Raw genomic sequence first — 10,748 nt, forward strand, 5'->3', positions numbered from 1 at the left:
CCGGCAGTGCTCCGCCTGGCTTCACCTGCTGATGGCTTGCTGACAGCTCCTAGCAGGGCGGGGAAATGCTCCGTGATGGGGCCTCATCCCACCTTGGTCCCGTTCTCTCATCAGCAAACCAGCTCGGCCCTGTCTAGCGCTACTTGCCCCAGATTGCAATCTTGCAACCCCTTCCCAAGGGCAGATTTCTTGTCCTTCCCTTCATTTTATCATTCTTTTACTAGTATTTTTTTAAAGATTTATTTATTTATTTGAAAGGCCGAGTTACAGACAGGGAGAGACAGAGAAGTCTTCCATTTGCTCATTCACTCCCCAAATGGCCACAGCTGCCGAAGATGAGCCAATCCGAACCCAGGAGCTTCTTCTAGGTCTCCCACGTGGGTGCAGGGGCCCAGGCACTTGGGCCATCCACTACTGCTTTCCCAGACCATAGCAGAGAGCCGGATCGGAAGTGGAGCAGCTGGAACTCGAACTAGTGGCACCCATATGGGATGCTGGCATTGCAGGCAGATTCTTAACTTACTATGCCACAGCGCCTGCTCCCATTCTTATTATTTTGTTAAAGTAAGCACCTTAGTTAGCACAGACAGGATCTGCGTCCTAAAGGAGCCGCCAGACTTCTAAAGGGAAAGCACAATTAAATATGCATGGGCGGAAAGCACCGCACCTGTGGGGAAGCTGCGGATTCGTTCAGCAAACGTGGCTTATCCATGGAGGCCGCTCAGAGCAGCTTTCCTGGGGATGTCACACAGAGACGAGGGAAGAGTGTCCTCAGCAGGTGGCTTAGCATGTGCAAGAGGCCGTGCCTGTTAAATGATGACCAGCTTGTGTTTCTGACTGCTTGGATTAACTCATCCATCAGATTATGCTTTTATCCAAAATTTGTTTTATTTTATTTTATTTTTTAAATTTTTGACAGGCAGAGTGGACAGAGAGAGAGAGAGAGACAGAGAGAAAGGTCTTCCTTTTGCCGTTGGTTCACCCTCCAATGGCCACCGCGGCCAGCGTGCTGTGGCCGGTGCACCATGCTGATCCCAAGGCAGGAGCTAGGTGCTTCCCCTGGTCTCCCATGGAGTGCAGGGCCCAAGTACTTGGGCCATCCTTCACTGCACTCCCGGGCCATAGCAGAGAGCTGGCCTGGAAGAGGGGCAACTGGGACAGAATCCAGCGCCCCAGCCGGGACTAGAACCTGGTGTGCCGGCGCTGCTAGGTGGAGGATTAGCCTGTTGAGCTACGGCGCCGGCCCCCAAAATTTGTTTTTAAAAACAATGTTTTGGGGGCTGGCACTGTGGTGTAGTGGGCTAAGCCTCCGCCTGCCTCATTGGCATCCCATATGGGCGCTGGTTTATGTCCTGGCTGTTCCTCTTCCGATCCAGCTCTCTGCTAATGGCCTAGGAAAGCAGTGGAGGATGACCCAAGTGCTTGGGCCCCAGCACCCACATGGGAGACCCAGATGGAGTTCCTGGCTCCTGGCTTTGGATTGGCCCAGCTCCAACCATTTCGGCTATTTGGGGAGTGAACCAGTGGATGGAAGACCTTTCTGTCTGTCTGTCCCTCTCTTTGTAACTCTGTCTCCTGAATAAAAAAAAATTTTTTTTGAAGTTCTTATGTATTTGAAGAGTAGAGATACAGAGAGAGGCATGTTCTATCTGCTAGTTCCCTCTCCGAATGGTCACAGCAGCCAAAGACTGGACTGCTGTAGCCAGGAGCCTGAAACTCCATCCATGTCTCTCATGTTGGTGCAGACGTCCAAGGAGTCCAAGTACTTGGGTCGTCTTCTGCTACGTTCCCAGGTGCATTAGCAGGGAGCTGAATCAGAAGTGGAGCAGCTGGGATTGCAACGGATGCTCATCTGGGATGCTGAGGTCACAGGTGGCAGCTTTAACCTGCTGCTAGCCCCAATCCCAAATTTAAAAATACTTAGGGGAAGTCATTTGGCTCAGCGGCTGGGACCCTCCTCGGGACACGAGCATTCCTCGTTGGTGTGCTACTTCTCATTCCAGCATCCTGCCAGTGTGCACCCTGGGAGGCAGCAGGGGATGGCCCGAGTAGCTGGGTCTCTGCTACCCACGTGGGAGACCCAGACTGAGTTCCTGGCTCCTGGCTTTGGGTTGGCCTAGACATTACAGTTGTGGGCACTTGGGGAGTGAGCCAGCAGATGGGAAATTTCTATTTCTCTCTTGCCTCTCTGCCTTTCAAGTAAATAAGAGATAAGGAAATGAGAGTACATAGAAATTCTGTAATTTATCCAAGGTCGTACAAGCTAATACACGATGGACTGGAAGCCAGGCAGGGTGGCTGCAAGCCTGTGGCCCTACTGCCATGCCAGTGTGTTCCCTCGCCTCGCCCCGCCCCGCCCCCGCCATCGCCGAGGTCGGAGGGTGTGGTTGTCTTGCTGCCTCACTTCTTCACATTGGTCAGGTGAGCTTGTTTCCCCTTCATCGGGCTGCCCTAGATGCCGTCTTGCCCTTAGAGAGGCTTCCGAATACCTCGTTAGAGAACTGAGTTTTGTAAAAAGTTACATCTGAGGCCGACATGTGGCCTGGTGATTAAACTGCCACCAGGGACACCGTGTCCCACATCGGAATGCCTGGATTCGGCTTCTGGCTCCACTCCTGACTCCAGCTGCCTGCTCAGCTGCATCCTGGCGGCAGGTGACGGCTCCAGCAGCTGGGTCCCTGCCACCTGCATTGAGTTCCCAGCCCCTGGCTTTAGCCCCCTCCCTGTCAAGCCCAGGGAAATTGTAGGCATTTGGGGAGTGAACCAGCGGATGGAAAATTCTGTCTCTGAATTTAAAAAATCAAAAAAGTCCTATCTCAGTGCTTTCAGGCTTAAGTAATAGAACACTGATTGGAAAATGTCAGGCTGTGGTTCATGCTCTCCACTCCGTCGTCCTCGGCATACTGGTTTTAAATCGTTAGCCTGTAGCCTTACGACCGTAAAGCAGCTGCCAGAATGCCAGGCATCATGGCAAGAAGCAAGACGGGTCTTTTCTCTGGTGGTCTCTCTTTTTTTAAAAACAGGTTTTTATTTATTTGAAAGAGTTACAGAGAGGCAGAGACAGATCTTCCATCCAATGGCTCACTCCCCAAATGGCCACAATGGCCGGAGCAGGGCCGATCTGAAGCCAGGATCCAGGAGCTTCCTCCAGGTCTCCCACATGGGTGCAGGGGCCCAAGCACTTAGGCCATCTTCCACTGCTTTCCCAGGCCATGGCAGAGAGCTGGATTGGAAGTGGAGCAGCCGGGACTAGAACTGACGCCCATATGGGATGCCGGCACTGCAGGTGGTAGCTTTAACCGCTATGCCACAGTGCTGGCCTTGGTCTCTGTATTTTTATTCAGAATAAAATTGTTCCTAAAAATGTCCAATAGGCTTCCCTCAATATCTAGCAGTGAGAATGTGGTAGAGTTGCCAGATAAGTTGCAGAATGCTCAGATATACCTCACACAGCTTTTAAGCACAGGTATGCCCCATGGAATATTGGGGACATAGATACACTAAAGAAAATTGTTTAGAATTTGCGGAGTATTTATACAAAGTAAAAAAGTGAAATTCAAGTTAGGTAGGTAGGGATGGGCAGCTGGGACACTTCCTGAGATGCCGCCTTTGACACCTGCATCCCTCATGTGAGTTGCTGTGTCAGTCCCGGCTCCGCTTCCAGTGCCAGCTTCCTGCTAGTGCACACCCTGGGGACAGCAGGTGATGGCTCAAGAACTTGGGTCCCTGCCACTCACATGGGAGACCCAGATTGTGGTGTATTTACCTGTTTGAAAGGCGGAGTTACCGGGAGAGAAGAGACAGAAGGAGGTCTTCCATCCACCGGCCCACTCCCCGAGTGGGTCAGGCCAAAGCCAGAAACCAGGAGCTTTGTCTGGGTCTCCCATGCGGGTACAGGGGCCCAAGCACTCGGGCCCTCCTTTTCTGCTTTCCCAGGCACATTAGCAGGGAACTGGATTTGCAGTGGAGCAGCCAGGACTCAGTTCGGCACCCACATGGGTCACAGGTGGTGGCCCAGCACAGTATACCGCAATGCAAGCCTCCAGAGTGAGTTTTTGTGTTTTGTTGCTTGAGTTCCCAGCTCATGGCTTCAGCCTCTGGCCCCAGGAAATTGCAGTGATTTGAGGGGTGAACCAGTGGATGGAAGGTCTTTCTTTGCCTCTGGCTCTGTGCTTTTCAGATCAAATGAAAATGCATAAAAAATCTTTAGTTAAAAAGATCACTGTTACAAATTAATTAGGTGATCTCTATCTTTTTTTTTTTTTTTTTTTTTTTTGGATAGCAGAGTTAGTGTGAGAGAGAGAGACAGAAAGAAAGGTCTTCCTTCTGTTGGTTCACCCCCCAAATGGCCGCTATGGCTGGTGCACTGTGCTGGGTGATCTCTATCTTTAAAACATTTATTTATTTGAGAGGCAGAGTTATAGGAAGAGACAGAGATCTTCCGTTTACTGGTTCAGCCCCCAAATGTAAATGAGACTGGACCAGGTCAAAGCCAGGAGCCAGGAACTCCATCTGGATCTCCCATATGGGAGGCAGGGGTACAAGCACGTGGGTATCATCTGCTGTCTCCCAGGTGCGTTAGCCAGAAGTCGGATCCAAAATAGTGAGGGGACTCAATTCCAGGCACTGTTACGGGATGCGGGCATCGCAAGTGGCGGCTTAACCCGCTGTGCCACAACACCTACACTGCTGTCCTCTGTTTTTGTTTGCTACATCTGGTAACCCTAGAACTGGTTCCACATGCCGGAGAAGCTGGGAAATAGAATATATGGCTTTTTAGCTTTTGTAGTACAAGCTGGATGGGCAAGACAGGAAGGAAATGGAAACTTTCAGATCACTTTCCATTCAGTGTGGTGTCGTTTCATGTTTGTATAACATTGGAAGATGTATGATGCTCCAAGCAGAGACAAGCTGTCTTCATCCTGCAGAGTGGCTTGCTTCTCTCATTTTGAGGTGGAATGGTTGGGTGGTCATGAATAAGATGCCCATGAATAAGATGTGGGCAGCATGTAGAAATTTTTTTTTTTTTTTAATTTTTGACAGGCAGAGTGGACAGTGAGAGAAGAAAGAGAGAAAGGTCGTCCTTTTGCCGTTGGTTCACCCTCCAATGGCCGCCGCGGTAGGCGCGCTGCAGCCGGCGCACCGTGCTGATCCGATGGCAGGAGCCAGGTGCTTCTTGGGCCATCCTCCACTGCACTCCCTGGCCACAGCAGAGAGCTGGCCTGGAAGAGGGGCAACCGGGACAGGATCGGTGCCCCAACCGGGACTAGAACCTGGTGTGCCGGCGCCGCAAGGCGGAGGATTAGCCTAGTGAGCCGCGGCGCCAGCTGCATGTAGAATTTTTTGCTTGTTTACTTATTTTTCTCCCTTCTTGTTCCATAAAAGGAACTGAGATGGTTGGTAAAACTGCAGCAACACAAAGGCACAAGTAGATGCTTAGGGGAGATGGAAAAGGCCAGGAGTTATCACAGCCCACAGAGTGCCTATCCCATCACAGGTGCTGGAATTGGAACACAAGTCTGACTGCCCAGGTGCTCACTGGGGTGGAATCACGAGTCAGCTTCCATAGAATCACGGCCACCCTGTGTTCAAGAGGGGCTCAGGAGCCCAGAGAAGTGTCTGCTGGGTGTCCTCAAGGATCTCCGCGTGGTTGCCCCCCACTCCCCCATCCCAAGTCTCTTGATGGCTTCCTGCTGTAGCAAAATTCCACGAAGCTGCTTCCGTGAGGCCACGACACTGCAGTCCAGTTCCATAGCTCTGGGAAGCTGAAGAAGGAAAGGCCTGCGGAACTAATGTGCCTAAGTAGTGTTCCTGAAAACTGGATGCGTCCTCTTTTTAAGATTTAGTTATTTGAAGGTTAGAGAGAGAGAATCTTCCATCTGTTGGTTTACTCCCCAGATGGCTGCAATGGCCAGGCCCAAATTCAGGAGTCGGGAGCTTCATCCAGGTCTCCCACGTAGGTGCAGGGGCCCAAGCTCTTGGGCCATCCTCCACTGCTTTCCCAGGTGCATTAGCAGGGAGCTGGATTGGAAGTGGAGCAGCCAGGACTCGAACCAGCGCCCATATGAGATGCTGGTGTCACAGGCTGTGGCTTTACCTGATACGCCCCAGTGCCATCCCCTGAAAGCTGGACACTTGAGGAGATTCATGGCAGTGAATCAGGTCAAACAGGTACAGATCAAAATGTTGACGAGGCAGCCTGGTGGAGAGTGAGGCTGTTTTTCATAGGAAAAGGAAAGGCCTGTACAAGTCTGTTTTCTTGTTGTTGTAATGAAACACTCCAGGCTGTGTCATTTGGTAAGAGTTGATTGAACTCACAGATCTGGAGGCCCAAGAGCGTGGTGCCAATATCTGGTTGGCTCTGCTGGGGGCCTTCTGGCCACATCACAGTGTGGCAGATGGCACCATGGTGGGAGTGGACATGAGGGAGAGGGCGCACATTGAGACAAGAAGTCAGAGCAACTTCAGATCAGACTCGCCCTTGCGTAATAACTCGCTCTTCTTGGCTCCCACGGATGCCATGAGAACTATTTCAATCCCTCCCAAGGACGGAATTCCAATGACCTTGTCACTCCCCCAGTGGACCCCACCTTCTAAAGGTTCCACCGTGGCCAGTGTTTGGGTACAGTGTGTAAAGCCGGACCTGTGACACCAGCGTCCCTTATTAGCATGCTGGTTTGCTCCACTTCTGATCCAGCTCTCTGCTAATGCACCTGGGAAAGCAGCACAAGATGGCCCAAGTGCCTGGGCTCCTGCACCCATGTGGGAGACCTGGATGGAGCTCCTAGCGTTGGCCTGGCCCAGCTACACCTGTTGCAGTCATTTGAGGAGTGAATCGGCAAACACAAGATCTGTCTCCCTTTACCTCTGTCACTCTGCCTTTCAAATAAAATAAATCTTAAAAAGAAATAAAGTGGGGGCCGGCGCCATGGCTCACTTGGTTAATCCTCCGCCTGCAGCGCCGACATCCCATATGGGTGCCAGTTCTAGTCCCGGTTGCTCCTTTTCCAGTGCAGCTCTCTGCTGTGGCCCAGGAAGGCAGTGGAGGATGGCCCAGGTGCTTGGGCCCCTGCACCCACATGGGAGACCAGGAAGAGGCTCCTGGCTCCTGGCTTCGGATCAGTGCAGAGCTGGCTGTAGCAGCCATCTGGGGAGTGAACCAACGGAAGGAAGACCTTTCTCTCTGTCTCTGTCTCTCATTGTCTGTAACTCTACCTGTAAAAAAAAAAAAAAAAAAAAAAAAAAAAAGTTCCACCACCTCAACAGGCCACGCTGACCCAGTGCCTGGATCCTCGGGGGATAAACCACATCCAGAGCGCAGCACAGCCTATACCAGAGGCACAACTTCATTTCGAGTTTGCTGCTTCAAGTAGAAAATGGATTAACCTGGGGCCGGCGCTGGCGTAACAGGTAAAGGATGGTCACCCCCGGAACGTTATGGAGCAGCTCACAGGTGCTGGGCTGCTCAGCTTGAAGAGGGGGTGGTGGGGTGGTGGTGGACAACCAGAGTGGCGGCTCCAGCAGCAAAAACTCTTACAAGATTGCAGATACCAAGTAAGGCTGCTCTCAAGACCACCCTGCTGATACTCTGTTGAACTGCTGCTCAGAAAGGCGGATGGTCCGGGAAGGTTCCCGAAGCAAACCTTGCTAAGCTCCGTGGCAGAGAGATCGTCTTGCTCCGAGTGATTAACGAGTAATCGAGTAGCTGGGCAGCTCTCTGGGACCTTGTGTTCTTGGTTTTATCCAGCCATTGTTTCCCAACTGTGGATGAGTTTAGTCCTGGAGGTTTAAGCTGTGAGGGTAGATACTGGCTTTTGGAGAGCAGGGAGAAGATTTAAAGATACAGGGGTGGTCGTTGTGTTGAGCCACTGCCTGTGGTCCCATATTGGCACTTTAAAATCGCTGCTCCACTTCCCTTCCAGCTCCCTGCTAACGCACCTGCGAAAGCAGGGGAGGATGGCCCAAGTGCTTGGGCCCCTGCACCCACATGGGAGACCTGGATGAAGCCCCTGGCCATTGTGGCCATTTGGGGGAGTGAACCAGTGGATGGAAGGTTCCTTCCTTCCTTCCTTCCTTCCTTCCTTCCTTCCTTCCTTCCTTCCTTCCTTCCTTCCTTCCTTTCTTTCTTTCGACAGGCAGAATGGAGAGAGAGAGAGAGACAGAGAGAAAGGTCTTCCTTTGCCGTTGGTTCACCCTCCAATGGCCGCTGTGGCCGGCGCATCGCGCTGATCCGAAGGCAGGAGCCGGGTGCTTCTTCTGGTCTCCCATGTGGGTGCAGGGCCCAAGGCCTTGGGCCATCCTCCACTGCCTTCCCGGGCCATAGCAGAGAGCTGGCCTGGAAGAGGGGCAACCGGGATAGAATCCGGTGCCCCAACCGGGACTAGAACCTGGTGTGCCAGCGCCACAAGGCGGAGGATTAGCCTGTTGAGCCACGGCACCAGCCGGAAGGTCTCTTTCTTTGTGTATGTGTGTGTCTCTCTTTCTAACTCTGCCTTTCAAATAAGTAAGTCTTAAAAAATAAAAAGAGTGAGAAGTAAGAAGCCAGGACTCAGGAAGGCAGAGGCTGGGATGGTGGGATACAGGAATCAAGGAACAAGACCCTGGGCCTGTCCTGGAGCAATGGCATTGAAGGGAACGTCCACATCTCGTCTGGGGCTGGAGTCTCAAAGGGCCGCTCTCTTGCTGGTGATGCATCGGCCACACACTGGCAAGAGGTGTGGGCACGTCCTGAATTGCAGTTCGCCAATGGCCAACGTGACTTTGGGACCCACGAGCAGCAACTTGAAAGCTGCCTGTGCTCTGGCCTTCGCCCTCTCTCGCCGTGGCCACCACCACGTGAAGAAGCCGGGGCCCCCCTGCTGCATGAGGAGGCTGTGTGGCACCCACAGAAAGATGCGGCTCCCCCTAGCTGTGTCCCTGACACATGCTCGAAGAGTCATGAGCTAACTGAACAGGGCTTGTCTGAAGTCACAGTGTTTGGGGACAGTTTGTTACTGCTCAGTGGATCACCAGCACGTGCTGGGGTAGGGGTAGGGCTGGGGGAGGAACACAGGGCTGCTCACTCTGAGATTCCTTCCTGAGTGCTTATTTTGTGCCAAGCCGTGTGCCGCGGTCAGGATTCGGTAATGGGCACTGTAGACTTGCTGTCTAGGCTCAGAGCACCGTCCTGCAGCAGCTCAAGGGGGTACTATTGGTTCCTTTTTTTTTTTTTTTTTAAGATTTATTTATTGGGGCCGGCGCTATGGCATAGCAGGTAAAGCTGCCGCTTGCAGTGCCGCATCCCATATGGGCGCCGGTTGGAGTCCTGGCTGCTCCACTTCCAATCCAGCTCTCTGCTATGGCCTGGGAAAGCAGTGGAAGATGGCCCAAATCCTTGGGTCCCTGCACCCACGTGGGAAACCTGGAAGAAGCTCCCGACTCCTGGCTTTGGATCATCACAGCTCCAGCCGTTGTGGCCAATTGGGGAGTGAACCAGCAGATGGAAGATACCTCTCTCTCTCTCTCCCTCTCTCTCTCCCTCTCCCTCTCCCTCTCCCTCTCCGCCTCTCCTCTCTCTGTGTAACTCTGACTTTCAAATAAATAAATAAAGCTTTTAAAAAAATAAAGATTTATTTATTTTTCGTTTGAAAGAGAGCAAGATATTCTCCATCTGATTGATTCCCCCAGAGGGCCACAACAGCCAGCACTGGACCAGGCTGAAGCCAGGAGCCAGGGGCCTCTTTCGGGTCTCCCACATGGGTTACAGGGGCTCAAGCTCCTGGACCATCCTCCATTGCCTTGCCCAGGCCATTACTGGGGAGCTGGGTCAGAAGTAGAACAGCCAGGACTAGAACCAGCACCCATATGGGATGCCGGCACTAAGACGGCAGCTTTATCTGCTAAGCCACAATGTCGGCCTCTACTGGTTCCATTTTTTTTTTTTTTTTTTTTAAGATTTTTTTTTTACTTGAAAGTCAGAGTTGCACAGAGGAGAAGCAGAGTCTTCCATCTGCTAGTTCACTCCCCAATTGGCTGCAAAGGCCGGAACTGCGCCGATCCGAAGCCAGGAGCCAGGAGCTTCTTCCAGGTCTCCCATGTGGGTGCAGGGGCCCAAGGACTTGGGCCATCTTCTACTGCTTTCCCAGGCCATAGCAGAGGGCTGGATCGGAAGTGGAGCAGCCGGGTCTATAACTGACGCCCATAAGGGTTTTGCCGACACTTTAGGCCAGGGTGTTAACGCTGCAACACAGCGTCGGCCCCACTGGTTCCATTGTGTTTTTTTTTTTTTTTTTTTTTTGACAGGCAGAGTTACAGTGAGAGAGAGAGAGAGAGACAGAGACAGAGAGAAAGGGAGAAAGGTCTTCTTTTTTCCGTTGGTTCACCCCCCAGGTGGCCGCTACGGCCATTGTGTTGCAGCCGGCGCACTGCGCAGATCCAAAGCCAAGAGCCAGGTGCTTCCTCCTGGTCTCCCATGCAGGTGCAGGGCCCAAGGACCTGGGCCATCCTCCACTGTGCTCCCGGGCCACAGCAGAGAGCTGGACTGGAAGAGGAGCAACTGAGACTAGAACCCGGGGTGCCGGCGCCGCAGGTGGAGGATTAGCCTAGTGAGCCGTGGCGCTGGCCACCATTTAAAAAAAAAATATTTATTTATTTGAAAGGCAGAGTGGCAGAGAGAAGAAAAGAGTCAGAACTTCCATTCCCTGGTTCACTCCCCAAGTGGCCGCAACAGCCAGGGCTGGGCCAGGCCGAAGCCAGGAGCCAGGAGCTTC

Source organism: Lepus europaeus, chromosome 21, assembly GCF_033115175.1.
Source record: "Lepus europaeus isolate LE1 chromosome 21, mLepTim1.pri, whole genome shotgun sequence".
NCBI lineage: Eukaryota > Metazoa > Chordata > Mammalia > Lagomorpha > Leporidae > Lepus > Lepus europaeus.